Raw genomic sequence first — 16,705 nt, forward strand, 5'->3', positions numbered from 1 at the left:
AACCAGATGTCAATGAGAAGTCCAGGGGGTAGTCAGAGTATCAACGGTATTCCTCCATAACTACTGTTCAGAAGTACTCTCTCTCTTATATAGGACTAGAGATATTCTTCTCCTGGCCATCGTTACTAATAGATATACTGTAGATAAGGTTGCTGTTCCACAGATTTGTCTGATCATCACTAGTCTTGTGGAAAAAATCTTTAATCTTTGGATAGAACCCGTTCAGTATCACAAGAAAAGCAGCTCTCCAACTACTTATAGGCTTAGTTTTATAAAACTATATTATGTCCCTCCTTGCTTCTCTTTTTTCCCTTGTGCTAAAAAGCCCTATTATTTTGTTTATTTATTGAAGTGTTTGTATTTATACTTTATACTTTATGTAGTTCCTAAGCAATTGACATGGTAAGCATAAACCAGTGAAACAATCCATATTAAAAGGTACTCTTCAAGACATCTGATCATTTTGCTTCTCCCATTCTTCACAGCTATATGATAGCCTTCTTAAGTTGCAATAAGCAGACAATACATAGCACTTCAAGTGTGACTGCACCATATATTTGCACAAAGGTATTACGTTATCCATTTCATTTTCAATTCTTTTCTAATAAACCCAAGCATGAAATTTAACTGTTTAATAGATGGCACGACTTTAATATTTCCTTTCCCAGTCAGTTACCTCTAGCTCAGAACATATTGAATAATTTTACTTTCTGCTATGTCAGAAATCATGATCTGATAATGTCTTCAGAGATTAAGATAACATTTCAGTCCTGTTTCAATCATCACATAGAGAGCAAATGCATATGCGATAGTATGAGAAAGTGGAAGACAGAACAAGGAGGTCTGCTTCCTGGATCTCATCTGCTTCGAAAGAGAAGAATTGGTGGAAAAAGTTAAGGTGACTGGCACCTTGGGGAAAAGTTACCATGTGATCCTAGAATGTGTGATAACTAGGGAAGGAGGAACTGAGAAGACTCAGACTGCATACCAGATTTCAGAATAGTGGATCTGGAGGAAAAGTATGTCAGACCCAATGGTTTGAAGACCTGAAGAAAAAGAGCATCCAGGAAAGTTGGGAAATTTTATGAGATGATACACTGAAGGCCAATTGCAAATAAACTCCACAAGAAAAAAAAGGGGGAAATATAAAGAGGACAGTGCTCTAAAGGATGATGAAGAGAAAAAGGGGTATGTATAGGGAAAGGAAGAAGAGGATTCAAGGGTATTTATTTATTTATTTATTTATTTATTTATTTATTGAATTTGTATGCCGCCCATCTCCCCCAGTGGGTGACTCTGGGTGGCTCACAATGAAAGTAAAAGCCACAAACAGGTAAAAAATAAATACCCCCATTAATTAATTAATTTTTTTGGTAGTTTGACCCTTTAATTAATTGATTGATTAATTAAAAAGTCAAACTACAAAAACAAGCCCTGCGCATAAAAACTAAAAAAAATTCCAGATGATGGGGGAGTACAATCAGTTACCCCACAAGCCAGTTCCACTGGTGTGAGCCCCCATCTGGCCCCCAGGCCATCTGGCATAGCCAAGATTTCACGGTCTTCCTGAAGGCCATGAGAGTGGGGGCACACTGCACCTTGGGTGGTACCTTATTCCAGAGAGCGGGGGCCATGGCAGAAAAGGCCCTCTTCCTAGATCCCACCAGTTGAAATTCCTTTACTGGTGGAGTCTGCAACATGCCTCTTCTGCCGGACCAAGTGGGGCGGGCTGATATAATAGGGGCGAGGCAGCTCCTCAGATAACCTGGTCCTGTGCCATGAAGGGCTTTAAAGGTGATAACCAACACCTTGAATTGGACCGGGAAGCAAATCAGTAACCAATGCAGCTCATGTAACAGCAGTGTTATATGGGCCCACCTAGGGGCATTCAGAATTGTCCGCACTGCTGCATTCTGCGCCAGCTGTAGCTTCCAGATACTCTTCAATGGTAGCCCCATGTACAGTACATTGCAGTAATCCAACCAGGAGGTGACCAAGGCATGAGTGACCATTCAGAGGGCCTCCCAATCGAGGAAGGGGCATAACTGATGCACAATACGAAGTTGTGCAAAGGCCCTCCTAGCCATGACTGCCAATTGCTCTTCGAACAGGAGTTGTGAGTCCAGGAGGGCCCCCAAATTACGCACTGGGTCTGTCTGGGGTTGTGCAACCCCATCTAGAACCAAAGATGATAAACTCCCAGATCTTGAGGCTCCCCATACCCACAGCCACTCCGTCTTACCAGGGTTCAGTTGAAGCCTATTGTCCCCCATCCAGGCCCCTACAGCCTCCAGGCATCGCAAAAGGGTAGCCACAGCATCGCTTAGGTCACCCGGGATAGAGGTATAAAATTAAGTATCATCAGCATACTGATGATACCTCATCCCATGGTGCCAGATGATCTCACCCAATGGTTTCATGTAGATAAATAGGAGCAGTGAGAGAGGCACCCCACAAAGTAGGGGCTGTGGGTTGGAGCTCTCGCTCCCTATCAACACCAGTTGGGTTTGGCCTTGGAGAAAGGAGATGAACCAGCACAGAACTCTGCCACCCAGCCCCAACTCCTGCAGCCGACCCAAAAGGATACCATGGTTGATGGTATCAAAAGCTGCTGAGAGGTCAAGAAGAGCAAGGATGGATGCGATGCTAAAAGTGCGACCAATGCTGTTTCTGTCCCATAACCAGGCCTGAAACCTGACTGATAGGGGTCCAGATAATCCGTTTCCTCCCAGATCTTCTGAAGCTACTGCGTGACCACCTTTTCCACCACCTGGGATCTAGCGATGGTTTCTTGGGGAGGGGGGTGGACCAAAGCCTCCTTAAAAGGCTTCAGAAACACCCCTCCTACAAGGATGAATTGACTACCACCAGTACCCACCCAAATGTCACCTCCTTGGTGGCTTTGACCAACCAGGAGGGACAGGGATCTAAAATACAGGTAGCCGCACTAACAGCCCCGAGGATCCCGTCCACTTCCTCAGGGCCAACAGGATCAAACCATCCCCAGATAATTGGGTAAGACTGCTCACCGGGCATCTCCAGAAACTGTAGGAACCCCGTCAGAAAAGCAAAAATGCCAAATGAGTGGAGGCTTGTGAGAGATACTGAAAATAATTTTAAGAAGATTCTTTGGAAATGTCAGAAATCTGAGGAAAATCAGAAAGTGTGAACAGAAAGTAGTAAATTGGTGACATTTTGTGGGTGAAGATGAGATTGTGTGTCTATCTTCTTTCTGAAGGGAAATGGAGCCCTCTGGGACCTTAGGGGAATGAAGAACTGCATCGTAGAATAGACAAGGAGAGGGTAATTGAAACAAATTCAAATTTCCAGTGGCAGACGGATTATATCCCAAACTGCTAAAGGAAATAGTGGAGGTGATTGTAACCTTTGGAATTCCTGGGGGACTGATCATGTCCCAGAAGAATAGACATGTTTTCCCTCATATTCAAAAAGGGAAAAAATGAGGACTCGGGAGACTACAGACCTGTCAACTTAAAGATGTATACTGGACAAAGTCTTTGAACATACTACAAAGCAGCAACACTTGGATAGGCATGCTATAATTAACAGAACAGCATGGGTTTGTTGCAGATCAATCATACCAGACTAAACTTATCTCCTTCTTTGATAGAGTTACTAATCTAATTGACTGGGGAATGCTTCATACATAATATATCTGGATCTGACCAAAGACTTCATCAGAATGCCTCATGATAATTTTATCAATCAAATGGTAAAATATGGGCTAGGTAATACTAGATACAATCTGGTGGCAGGGCAGAGATTCTTCATAGCTGAAGACGGAATTGCAACTAACATGCATGTATGTCATCAAGTCAGATGGCTTCGTCTCTCAAAATAGATTAAAATTTGACGTCCCAAAATATTTAAATTCTTGAATATATAGAACTCCAGAAGTGAAAGTAAAGCGTATCTTCCTGTAATTAAGAAGAGTTTCATGTTAAAAAAAAAGACAGAAAATGAAGGAAGAAAATTAACAGTATTTCATTTTAAAAAGTTCCATGATTATTTAAAAGTAACTGGCAGTATAATTTCCCATCGATATAAAGAAAATGACCCCTTTTCTAGTGGTCTGCTCAGCTTAATAGCAGTCACTAAAGATGTTTTTCTTCATGACTTATGGTTACTGGCTTTGATGTCTGAGTTCAGGGTTGATTAAGAAAATCTCAGCCATTCCCATTCATAATAATTGGATTAATGTTTCTGGTGATAATATCCAGAATGCAAGTGAATACATATCTTTTAACATATGAAAAAGATCTCCCTAATAAATTCAAAGGAACTGCAGATAAAATGAGGGGTAATTATAGCTTTGCTTAATATATGCTATTACAGTATACAAGAAAATAATTGAAACAGTACCTTTTTCATCTTTTTTTTTAAAGTGGCCCCCAAATTGTGTGATAATTGGTACAAAATATAAATATACATAATTAATACTTTATTATATTTTAATAATTATTTTTAACTTACCACTTTAAATATAGCACAAATATATGTTTGTTTGTTTTTAAATTATATGCCATTCAGTCAGTGTCAACTCATGAAAACCATTTAGATTTTCTCCATGATGATCTCCTTCTAATCTCAAGCCAAAACAGTCATTCAAAAAAAAAAAAAAAGATTGATAATATGTTATCAAGTCATTGTTAATTCCTAGCAACCGCATAGATTTTCTCCATGACAATCTGTCCCTAACCTGTTCTCCCACAGTGCATCCATCGTCCATTCACCTTCCTGCCAGTTGTCCTCTTCTTCTGTTTCCCTCCACCCTTCTCAGGGGTCTTCTCCATCACTGAAGTTCAAAAGCATCAATATTCTTTCTATCCTGCTTCTTCAAAGTCCAACTTTCACTTCCATAGAGCTCTGCCAAGTTATGGTCCTCACTCCTCACACTACTACTCCTACTGATTTTTTGTTGAATCAGCCAAAGGTGGGTAATTATCTGCTAAATCCTGAGACTGGCAGCTTGATGAATCAGGCCTTCAGTCTCTGGTTCTAAGGGGTCTGAGTCCATAATAGTAATCCTGTCAAGTTCTTTCATCACTTCTATATTTTTGAGGTTGACTAGGTGCCCAACTAAAAAAACAGGCCTAACAATTTGGTTCTGCCTATGCCCAAGGTCCTCAGAAATGTTAAAAATAAAATCACCATTTTTAACGGGAAAGTTATAGTCTCTGCCATGAACTGACAGACTTTTACTCATCTCTATAGGAGTGGGTAACAATTCCAGTCCAACACATGAAGGGTTTTGCTATTCAAATTTTGCTTTTAATTCTTAGACTTTGGGTCTCATTGCTAGTCATTGATAGGTTATTTCCAGTGGCATTTCCAGTAGACCAAAAACATTCCTCTTAGTATCTTTCACAGGGTTCCTGTATCAAATATGAGATTAAAGAATATTCTGTAGCAAATTCATTTCACTGTTTAATTCTTTCTCCACTGAATCTTTCAGTACACTTTGATTCTACACATTAGTTCTCCATCCATAATTCAGTTCTCTACAGCTGCAAAGAAAGCAGCTCAAAGCATCCTGCCTATAGGCTGGAAAATATTTCATAAGTAAGTATGGCTCCTGGACAAAAAATGGTTTCATGACTCTTACACTGAGAATCTGTTCAATAAAGGGTTATTTTCTATTAAGTAGAAAATAAGACCTCCAGATTGATATCACTAGAACATTACATAAACTGCAGTTAGGACTTTTGACTTCCACGGTTGGGCAATTCTTTTGCGGTCTGCCACAGAATTTCATTGGTACAGACTTGGAGGCTCTAGTGGCAATAGAAATAGAACTGCCCACCCCTGTTTAAGCCCCTTGAGTATTTCTTACTCCTCTCCTGCATTTCACATAATGTTGCTTACCCCCAAAAGGGAATAGTGTGAATGCAGTTATGGCATATATCAGTTTTGCTGACAAACTTATACTGCTATTGCAAACTGCTGTATTTTAATACTTAATTCATGTTTGCCAGCTGATCAGGGAATACTGGCATTGGGAAGAATCACATACATATACGTTCATATAGTTATATAAATATGCATCAGTGCATGCAGGCATTAACCTGAAGAATCTACACTGCAGTTTAACTATAAGAAAAATAATGGGGGGATGGTTGTTTATATTTCAGATATAATAGTAAAGGTAAAAACACCCAGACTTTCAATAAATCTTAGCAAGTAATGGCACCTGGTCAACAATGATGGATTTGGACACTAATTAGGGTTGGGCCTCATTAGTACATGGAAAGATTCCTCCAGGAAATTCAGTGCCGTAGGCTAGATTGGAAAATCAACAGAACTTCCTGGAATAAGACAATAGCAAATAACTTCCATATTGTTGACAAGAAAGCTACATGGACAAATATATGAAGTAACCAGGAATGAGTCTTGGCTTGAAGGAGACTTTATCTATCTATCTATCTATCTATCTATCTATCTATCTATCTATCTATCTATCTATCTATCTATCTATCTTTTTCCATACCCGTGTTGCCACTGATATCAGCTTTGGAAGAAAGAAAGAAAGAAAGAAAGAAAGAAAGAAAGAAAGAAAGAAAGAAAGAAAGAAAGAAAGAAAGAAAGAAAGAAAGAAAGAAAGAAAGAAAGAAAGTTTTGCTCTGCCTTCTGTGTATATGGGTGTTTAGAGTCATTCCTGATTGCTATGCTATTTCCAACATTTTATCCAACTCACTTTGACTTTCTTTTTCTTAATTTTTTGGACTTAATTCTTTATCTTCCTTCTCCTCCCTTCTCATTTCAACAGGATAATGCATATGCAGGAAAAATACTCCCCCAGTTGATTATTATGCTCCTCACTCAGGTCTCCTGAGTAAGACTATGGCATGCTGTTTGTCATGAACAGCACAATATCTGGAATGAGTCGGAGGTGACAAGGGAGTATTCTTGTTTCAGAGTATTTAAGAGGCATAAATGCATACACATTTTTTAGCTGAAAGAAATTATGAAACAAAATTGTCCCCTGATGTTTTCTGACAGTATACCCTCTATGTCAGCTGAAGCCACCAAGGGGTTAAATCTCTTTTCTTTGGGGATTGTCCCAGAAACTAACATTAGAGAAGTTCACCATAATATTTTTTATTGAGGAGCTTCTTGTCAGATGATCTTAATATTGTTGCTGTCTTTAAGATATCTTGTTTTTGTTTCTGCCAACAGAAATGTAATAGAGTGATGACATGAGCTTAATCTGATAGGATTATTGATTTATTATAGCATGAGCTTTGACAAATGATAGCCAGATGGAAAGCCAGTGGCAAAAGTGTGATGGGATTGGATAGACAAGTTTACATCTCTGTCCTTAGGGTGCCATGTAAACATGCCAGTGATGTCTCAGTTCACTTCTGCTTTCTTTTCTCCTCTATAAATCTAGGTCAAAATAGGGACTGGGGAAGTTGGCTTGCTTTAATTTTGAATATATCATTTTTATTTTTGTGAATCATTTTCTTTATCAATATCATTCTTTACACTTCTCTGAATTCTTCAGTATAATTATTTTAACAAAACCAAGTGTACAAAATGCATGTATTGTGGAAAACTGTGAATTAAAATATATATAATCATTGGGAAAAGCATACAGGCCTGTTTTATATTATTGAGAATTGTTAGCCAAAATAAGAATATTAAGGAGTATGTGCACAAAAATTCACAGAAATTTCTCGCATGATTTTCCAGTAATTAACATAAAAAAGAAGATAGGATGAATACTAATTTAGAAAAAATAGTGAGAAAGTAAAACTGACAGATTGGTTCAAGCCTAAGAAACAAACAAAAACCTCATTCACTCGATTGTTCCCTAATGAATACAGGCTTTACAAAGGCGTTCCACTTATCACTATCAGTGACATCAACAATTATAATTATATGGTTCAATGTACAATTTTTTCTAGTACCTTACATCTTCCCAGAATATTCTAGCTTGGAACGTTAAATGAACTTCTGAGTAAATAAACTTAGTGATTAATGTATCAGGGATCCAAACCCAGCTGTTTTGTAGACATATGTGCAGCTTTTCTGTTACGTTCATCCTTCATTCTTTGAGGAAGCTGTATTTTATCATTGTCAAACTATATTTCTTTCAGTTAAATTTTCTTTCTTACATGTTCACTGGTTTCATGAGAGACAATAGTAGGCCCATGAAGGGCTGTTTTTTTAGGCAGTTTATTCTTTTAAAAACAGTTGCAGATAATTGTGGAAATCAATAAAATGAATATTTTAATAACAAAGCATGAGAGTCACACATACGTTGTTACATGAGACTTGAGCAATGGCATTATCCTTCACTTTCACTCTCATACATATTCCAAGTTTGCTTCTCTCAGATTTGCTTCTCTAGGATTTTAGAATTGACCACAGAGGTACAAGAATACATGTCCTTCTCAAATGACTCTCTGTCACAGATGCAATTACATACGTAAAATGACACTGGAATACGATCCATACAGCATATACATCCCATTATTCTCTTTTGAGATAATATTATGCCGAGTAGAAAACAAGTAAAAAATGGTAAGCTAAAGAAATTAAGGGCCTGATTTTTTTTAAAGAAAACATAGCTAAAACTAATTTACATCAATACCATTCACTATCCAATATACTTTAGAAGATATTCCATATTTTCAAGGACCACTAGTACTACAGATAATTTTCGGGTTCCCATGGCAATTGGGACCGGGATTGCCATCGCTAAGCAATACGGTTGTAAAACACAACGTAACGTGACCGCATCACTTAGCGGTGCCAGTCCTGGCAGTCCCAGTTGCCATCATAACTCCAAGATGCATTGGTCATTAAGCAGAAAGAGGCAGGAGTCCCAGGCAAGTAGTGTGGGGCTGCTGCAGGGGGGTGGGGGAACTGCAGGGGGGTGGGACAGCCTGGGGGAGGCCCTGGGAGGGCTGGTGCAGGCCATGTGTGGGCAGAGTATGTGCTGCAGATGGGAGAAAAATCCAGAGTGACTTACCGGAGCAACGTGCAGCCTTCCCTGCTAGCTTCCCATTGACTTTGCTTGTGGGAAGCTGGCAGGGAAGGTTGCAAATGACAATCATGTGACTGTAGCTCCCTGCAACATCATGATTGCGAGCTAGGCCCCCAAGCACCTGGATCACGATCACATGACCGTGGGGGTGCTGCGATGGCCAGAACTTTGAGGACTGGTCATGCATCCATTTTTTTCAGCACCGCTGTAATTTGGAATGTTTCTGTTTTTTAAATGTTTTATTCCTCTCTTTTTAAGGATCTTATCAGCTCTGTCCTGTTATGACTTTCTACTTTTTTCTTCTTTCAACAATTATTCTGTGCAACAAATCACATAGTACCCACTAACTTTCTACTATCATTTGCACATATTAACTTTTTTCCATTTTCTCATTCTTTAGTAAACATTCTATGAAGGTCCAGAGATTCATTTTGGTTTTCTCATTTATATATAATTTTCAGTCATTCACTCAATTTTTCCTGTAAAACATAACTACCTTGTTCTTTAATACATTAACTTTCAGATCCATATTGTACCATATGATCTCATATTTGCTGTCAACCATTTGAATTCCCAGCCAACAAAATGGCATTATCTCCTTACAAAACAACACATATAATCATACTCCCAATCAACACACTTCTAAAATACCCACAGGCCTTCCTTACATAATTATCTATAAATATACAAAACAACCAAAGGGATATCGGGCATCCTTGTTTTACTGCTTGCTTAGCACCAAATAATTCATTAAGCATTCAATTTATTCTCATGCATGCCTTTTTTATCATTCAGCAGCTACAATGTCTGAGCAGAAACTAAGAACAGTTAGAACCACTGTTAAATACAGAACAGATGTGATCTTCACAGCTAAATGGCTGAATGGCTAAAATCTGTTGACTTGGGAGAAAATTTTTATTATAAAATAAAATATTTTTATGTATTTATTTATTTATCTCTTTGTTTATTTATTATCATTGAAAAGAAGGAAAAAAGACACATAGAAAGCAATTTAACAAAAAAGTGAAAGAAATATAACAAAGAAAAAAAATGTCAATATGTCATAACAGTAAACAATTACAATTCTATATATATTTAACGTAAAAAGTATTCAATTACGTATATATTTCTAATACATTTATATGACTATTGTATTTTTTTAACCTACTGTATTTTGTATAAATGAGTCCCATATTTCATTGTATTTGTCCATACAAAGTCTACGACTATAGGCAATTTGCTTGTAAGTAGCACGTGCAATCAGGTCTTCAATCCATTGAATAAATAGGGTATACAGTTATCTTTCCAATGCTGCAATATCAGTCTTTTAGCCACATTAAGGGCATGGAGATTCCATTCACATTGTCCAGTTGTCAAGTTCCATGTGCTAGGTATACAGCTGAAAAGAATATTATCCTCTGAAAATTTTAGTTTTTGTCGCATAATCATATTTATACAGTCCACTACTTTCTCCCAAAACTTGTTAAGTATAGGACATCATAGAAACTGATGGACGTATTTCCTGTGTGCTATAGCAGGCTGATCTTCTGCATGAAACTTCCTTAGTACCTACAATAAAAGCTATTATGATGCCATGCTGTGTTCTTGAGGCTTCTGCAATTACCTACTTTCTGAAGAAAGGAGATTTATTGCTAGGTTTGGTACAGAATCAGACAGCAACCAACCTTCAACTCCATGTTGGTGTAAAACACTCCATAATTCCTCTATCATACATTTTATCTATGTCAATAAACATAACAGATTTCTCACATTCCTCTATTTTCAGGTGCTGAGGAACAAACATCAAATCTGTGCACTCTTGGCCGTATCACAGCTACCAAATTTTATTGTCACTTCTTGTGCTGTTTCAGTCAAAATTCCACCAGGCACCTGCCACAGCATATTTAAAAAACCAATCCTTCTGTAATTTGTTTAACTTCCTATTGGTACCATTACTTTTGTAAATGAAAATAATTATGGCATCCTTCCAGTCATCAGGCACAGATACATGCATTCCACCTACAGCATTAATTAATGGCAAGGACAGTGGTGTTCACTTTTGGCACATTTGAAACAGTATGCCACAAGTGGAATCTTAGTTTTATCCCAGTCATGTTCACACAATTCTATGCAAGCTAGAATGCTTGATCTAGAGCAGTGTTGTCCAAACTTGGCCACTTTAAGATGAGTGGACTTCCACTCCCAGAATTCCCCATAACCACTACATTGTACTATCCTTAGTATGTTTTTTTTTTAAACCAGATTGATGTAAAGTATATATTTTTCTAAATTATGGCTGTCCAGAGTTTCAACTCTTTATTACACCAATTCTCTGCAAGGAGCCTACAATTACCCCTAAAAAGGCTACAGACCTTATGAGTTTTCATCTCATAAGGCTGAATATGAAACCTTCTGCATACAAACATAGTTCTAGATTTGGATAATCATTTGCAAACTAATCATATCATGCAAAGCCTGAGAGATGGCCCCCTAATGTATTACTGCAACTCTTTCATTACATGCCAGCCTACTTTTCACAAGGAAAAGTTCCTATTCCTGAAACTGGCAGCTCAGAATCTTAGGTTTTAAAATTCAGGGAATGCACCCTGGTGGTATAAGGGATGTTATTCAGTTACAGCTTCCCCTTAAAAAAAAGAAAAAAACTGTGCTGGATCTTATAATTTTCTTTTGTGAACTGACAAGAGGGTCAGAGAAAACTATGCTTTAGCCTGTCCTCTTTTACAAAGTCAGTAAACATAATACTATTTGAGGACATAGCTATAAAAGGGACAAGTTAATGTTCCGGTGAAAATCCCTTGGAGGCTGATACAGTCCATTAAAAATAGGGGCATTTGGTCATTTTAACTGAATTACTTCTGCACTATGGTGTAATCTTTCAGAGCTATCTATCTGCTTTAAGTACAAAGACTGTGTAGCTTTATTCCAGAACGGTATTTAAAATTGTTCTGAGGACAGAAACTCGTTGAATTAAGATGGGTTGCAATGAATCTACAGGGCTGGGAAGTTATTTTAAATTTCAAGAGTCATAAAATATTACAGCAAACTTCTCCAGTTAAAAATTAGATTTGTTAGATATATGGCAAAAGTTAAACAATTATTTTTAAAAGCCCATTACTTCATATTAGCCACTATATCCATTTATATGACTCGAGCTTATAATACATTTGATATCTTGCACGTTCCATTCTGGTTACTCCCTAAGAAACTTTTTACATGATCAATATGAATATTTGTGAATCCCATTTTTCAGCTATTCCTTTCCTCTTCATCAAAAGGGAGAATCAAACACATATTTTGAGAGAGAGAGAAAGAGAGAGAGAGAGAGAGAGAGAGAGAGATGGCAAAGCATTGTGACTAATTCATTTTCCCATGGTAATTCACTAGTCTGTGACTTCCCCCACCCCACCCCTATCCCCAGCAAAGATTTAATATATCACTGGAAAGCAAAGAATGCGTCCATGGGGTAAATTATGCCCAAAGTACCACTTCTCGCTGAGTTTAACGTCAAGCATTGTGGGTCCTTCTCTCATATCTGTTATTTCTGAGGAGAGGCCTCATGGGCCCATCTTGGAGTAATTTATTTAGGACTTCTGCAAATGTCATGGTTTCTCTTAGTACAGCTAAGATGTGCTGGATTTCTTCTTACAGAATTCCCAGAAGGGCCATGATGGCTGAGAAATGAAGACTAACATATCAGGAAGACAACATGTCAGAAAGCCTGTCTTAGTATGTCAGCATTGCCTTCTCTTCTCTCAGTGTGGCTTGATTTCTGTTGGCACTCGTAATTCGAATTCACTCTTCAAAGTTTGCTTGAAGGCAGCACTTGATTTCCTCTGTTTGGGCAAAAATGTAACCCTCCCTCTCAGCCTGTAATATAGAAGAAAATTACAAGCACAACAGTGATTAAAGATCACATTATGAAGTGTGACTTGGTGTTAACAGATAATTACATTTCTGAAAGTAATTCAGAACATTTTCTCTGAAAATCCCAGTTATGCCAGGTCATGTATTGCAAATAATGTAGCAAAATATAAATCCAGAGCTACACTCCACAATATACAAGAACTGGCCAGAATCTTAAGAATACAATCTATATGATAATACACTGATTTAGCTGAGACACATCACCTATACATAGGATGAAGTAAGAAGGGGTGTGGAAATTTGCATGGAAGCTATTCTAGATATTACTCACGTATGTATGTTTGTGTGTGTGTGTGCATGTCTGTACATAAAAGGAATGCTGAAATTAGGCTCCTGTGAACAATTTATTCAATTCACATTTTAGTATGAATTTACCTAATTTTCCCTCTCTCTCTCTCTCTCTCTTTCGGAATGAATATGTGAACTAAAGCAAATTGTTCATTGCTACTTGCATTTTTTTAAACATTTGATAGAGGCTTCTGAAGCAAAAATGCATCTAACAAGCACAGATCAGGAAAATGAAGAACAAAACTAGATATATAGATGAAAAAGTACAAACCCAGACAGTATTTTTTTTTTAAAAAAATGTTTCTAAAAAGTGCCACATAATTAGAACAAATATGCAAAATGTTGCATTGGATTTTAATAAAAAGTGAAAAATTGAGATGGTAGTGCGATGGAAAGAATTTAACACTAGAAACAAATCATAAATAGAGTGAAATTGAACATGATAAATATCACCATTTATGAAACAACTGTTGGTGAAGAAGAAAAAGGACTGCAAACTGCTACAGTCTTCCATGGTTTTTAGTCAATTAATATTTCAAAGTTAAATTGACTTTCAGTGCCTTTTTGTACTTGGTATTGTACATCATTTTTAAAAAATTGTTGAATTAATAGCTTTGAAAGGAGATTGCTTCCAGGAAGGACTTAGCATCTTAAACAGACAAGCAAGATTTCTTTGTAGTATTCTTAGCAAGTAAAAGGACAAAGGAGAGAACACAAGGGTCTTTATTCCTCATATTTTTTTCTTTCCCTCTGGAATTATTCTTACAAAATGTATGTTTTCATGGAAACAGCTGTGCGAATATTGCCTTAAGCAAGGCCTCTGTGGTCATCATAAGATTTCAATTTTACAAAAGCTTATTTCTATAATTTTGTGCTGTTGCAGATTAGTTTAAAATAATTTCTGGAATGACTAGGCAGATATATAATTTTGAATAAGCCGAAGAGGACATAAGATTACAACAAAATATGTCTCATAAAGTTAGACTTCATAAATATGCCTCTGTGTCTCTTATATTAGGCCAATATGAAAGACAGATAAAATTGTTACTTAAATGTATGATTTGGGTATCTTTGTCATTTTCAACTTCTATGAAGAACATTTTACCTTGGAGTAAGTGTGAATAATTTCTATTAAACCTTCATTAGCATTGCTGAGCACTCGCTTCAAATCAGAAATGCTAACTTTAAATCGAAAAGTTTGCAGGGATTCATTGATTTCTTTTCTTGTTTCAAAATAGAAAAGCACTGGAAAGAACAGCATACAATATGCTATGCTAAATACATGGGCAGGATCTAGTAGTCACATCACTTTGACCTTGGTGTCATCCAAGACACAACTACCTCTTCAACCACTTTTCTCTCTACATATTCATCACACCAGCATCCTCCTTTGATAGCAACAAAAATTGCATGATTTCCAGCAGGAAACAGTAGTTGGTCTGCACAAAGATAGGACTCATTTCATCAAATTCAAGAGACTAATTCACAGCAGCCATGAATACTATGAACTGTGGATCTGAAGATGAACATACGGTAATGAAATGAATGGATTGCCTTTGCCCAAGACATGCCATTATATGTGGTTATGTTCAGAAGAAAGGCCCTACTCAGTTAAATCAAACATACTTTCAAGTAAGTAACTATAAGTTTTCATCTCTAAGTAATACTGCTGACATTTTCTTGGAAGCACTTTGAACTCAGTGGGATTTGTAGCTAAGTAGCCATGCACAGATTGTATTATTAATATGTTAAGGAAGATTCCCCTTCTCTCAAAAAAATATCCAGTCCTCTATGTTTTTGTGGGCAATTCTTATGACAATGACATGTAATCATGCCTAAAGATTATTTCACAACAGTATTTACAATGCTTTTGTTTTCCATTTTTGGAACGGTGAGACAGTTCTTGTAGAAGGGAAATCAGTTTGAATATCAATTTCCCATTTTGTTAAAGGCTATATACATGGGATAGGGACACACGATGAATTAAAACAGTTTATGATTTTTTTCCATGTTGTGTTAAATTGGTGCTAATGTTACAGGATGCTGTGTCCTCCTAGAGTCTTTAGTCTCCATCAACACCTACACCTTTCCTATTTTCAAGGGAAAAAAACAAAGAAACAAACAAGCAAAAAAGTACTGAACATGGGGACAATCCAAGTGCAGTCAGCAACTTTCCTTAAAAAAAAATCATTGTGATTATAAGTTACAGCTGCCAATAAGAAAACTATACCTCCTCCTCCCTTTCCCCACTCTAGTAATTTTTACAACAAGGTATGATGACCTTGGGGAGATACCTATCAATGTTTGCAGACAGAATTTGTGTGCATGTGTCCATCCAACTCAAAATCACTAATAAATGTTGAGGCATGATTAGATTCAACTTTACTCTGATTTGGAGGATTTCCACTTTGATTTGGACATCTAAATCTGTCTAAAACAATCTGATTCAGGATTCAGCCCATGGAAGAGACTACAGGAAGAGTTGGGGAAGGAGACGTTCAGTTCATGTGAAAACAGGCAATATGGCCAGAAATGGGGGCCATGGGAAGGAAGCATTTCAAAAATATTATGCCTTGACTGACGTTCTAAGCCTATCTGGGAATTTATTCTTAAGGTTCTCAAGATTGTAATTTTACCCTTGACTAGCATTAAAGAGAAGACTCCTGAGAATACCATGGGCAGACAAGAAAAAAAAAATGGATTATCGAGTGAATCAATCCAGAGTTTTCAACTTAAGGCACAAATGACCAGGCTCAAATTATCCTACTTTTGGCTCATAATGGAAAGACCTAAGTCTCTGGAGAAGGCTCTGTCTCTGGGAAAGGTGGAAGGAAAGAGAAGAAAAGGGTGATCATCAGCAAGGTGGATGGAATCAAATTACAATGGGGATGGGTACACTGTTGGAAGACCTGAAAAAAACAGTTTAGGACAATTGTCATAGAGACAATCTACCTATGTGGGCACTAAAAGTCGAAAATGACTTGATGACATAATCAATCAACAGCATTAAAGATTATTATTATTATTTATTAAATTTCTCCCCCGCCCATCTCCCCCCAGTGGGGGAACTCTGGGTGACTTACACAAAACATTAAAACCATAAATATATATAAATACATAAAACATCAATTTATGTGTGAGATCTGTGTAGTTCTTACATCTTTGGTCTGCCAGCTACATGAGACTTGGAGCACAATACAATGCACACAGTTATGCCTCAACACCTTTGTATTCCAGAACTGTACATATTAACTGGGAGGTGGGGACAGTGGAAGGCTAAAGAAATGATGAGCATATAAATTATAGTTTGTTACTTTGAATTTGCTTGAGAAGGATATTCAGCCTTATTCAGCCACACATCTGAAATTTTGCTACAGTATACAGTATTAGCATATTTCTCTTCGTGATATTCTGCATCAAAAGCTATGCTAGATCTGTGACAAAAATTAATACCATACC

General features: G+C 37.3%; 1 long non-coding RNA gene across 1 annotated transcript in view; it reads right to left on the bottom strand.

The window, feature by feature from the left end:
• Nucleotides 1-10,028: 10,028 nt before the first annotated feature.
• LOC148213760 (uncharacterized) overlaps nucleotides 10,029-16,705 on the bottom strand; it is a 49,487-nt gene continuing 42,810 nt past the window's right edge. Inside the window, exon 3 of the long non-coding RNA XR_015793727.1 lies at nucleotides 10,029-12,901. This is a non-coding gene — a long non-coding RNA (uncharacterized LOC148213760). The remainder of the gene's footprint in view (nucleotides 12,902-16,705) is intronic.

Source organism: Python bivittatus, unplaced genomic scaffold, assembly GCF_059951505.1.
Source record: "Python bivittatus isolate LINGU-HERP-01145 unplaced genomic scaffold, Pbiv_v1 ctg000850_np1212, whole genome shotgun sequence".
Taxonomy (NCBI): Eukaryota; Metazoa; Chordata; class Lepidosauria; order Squamata; family Pythonidae; genus Python; species Python bivittatus.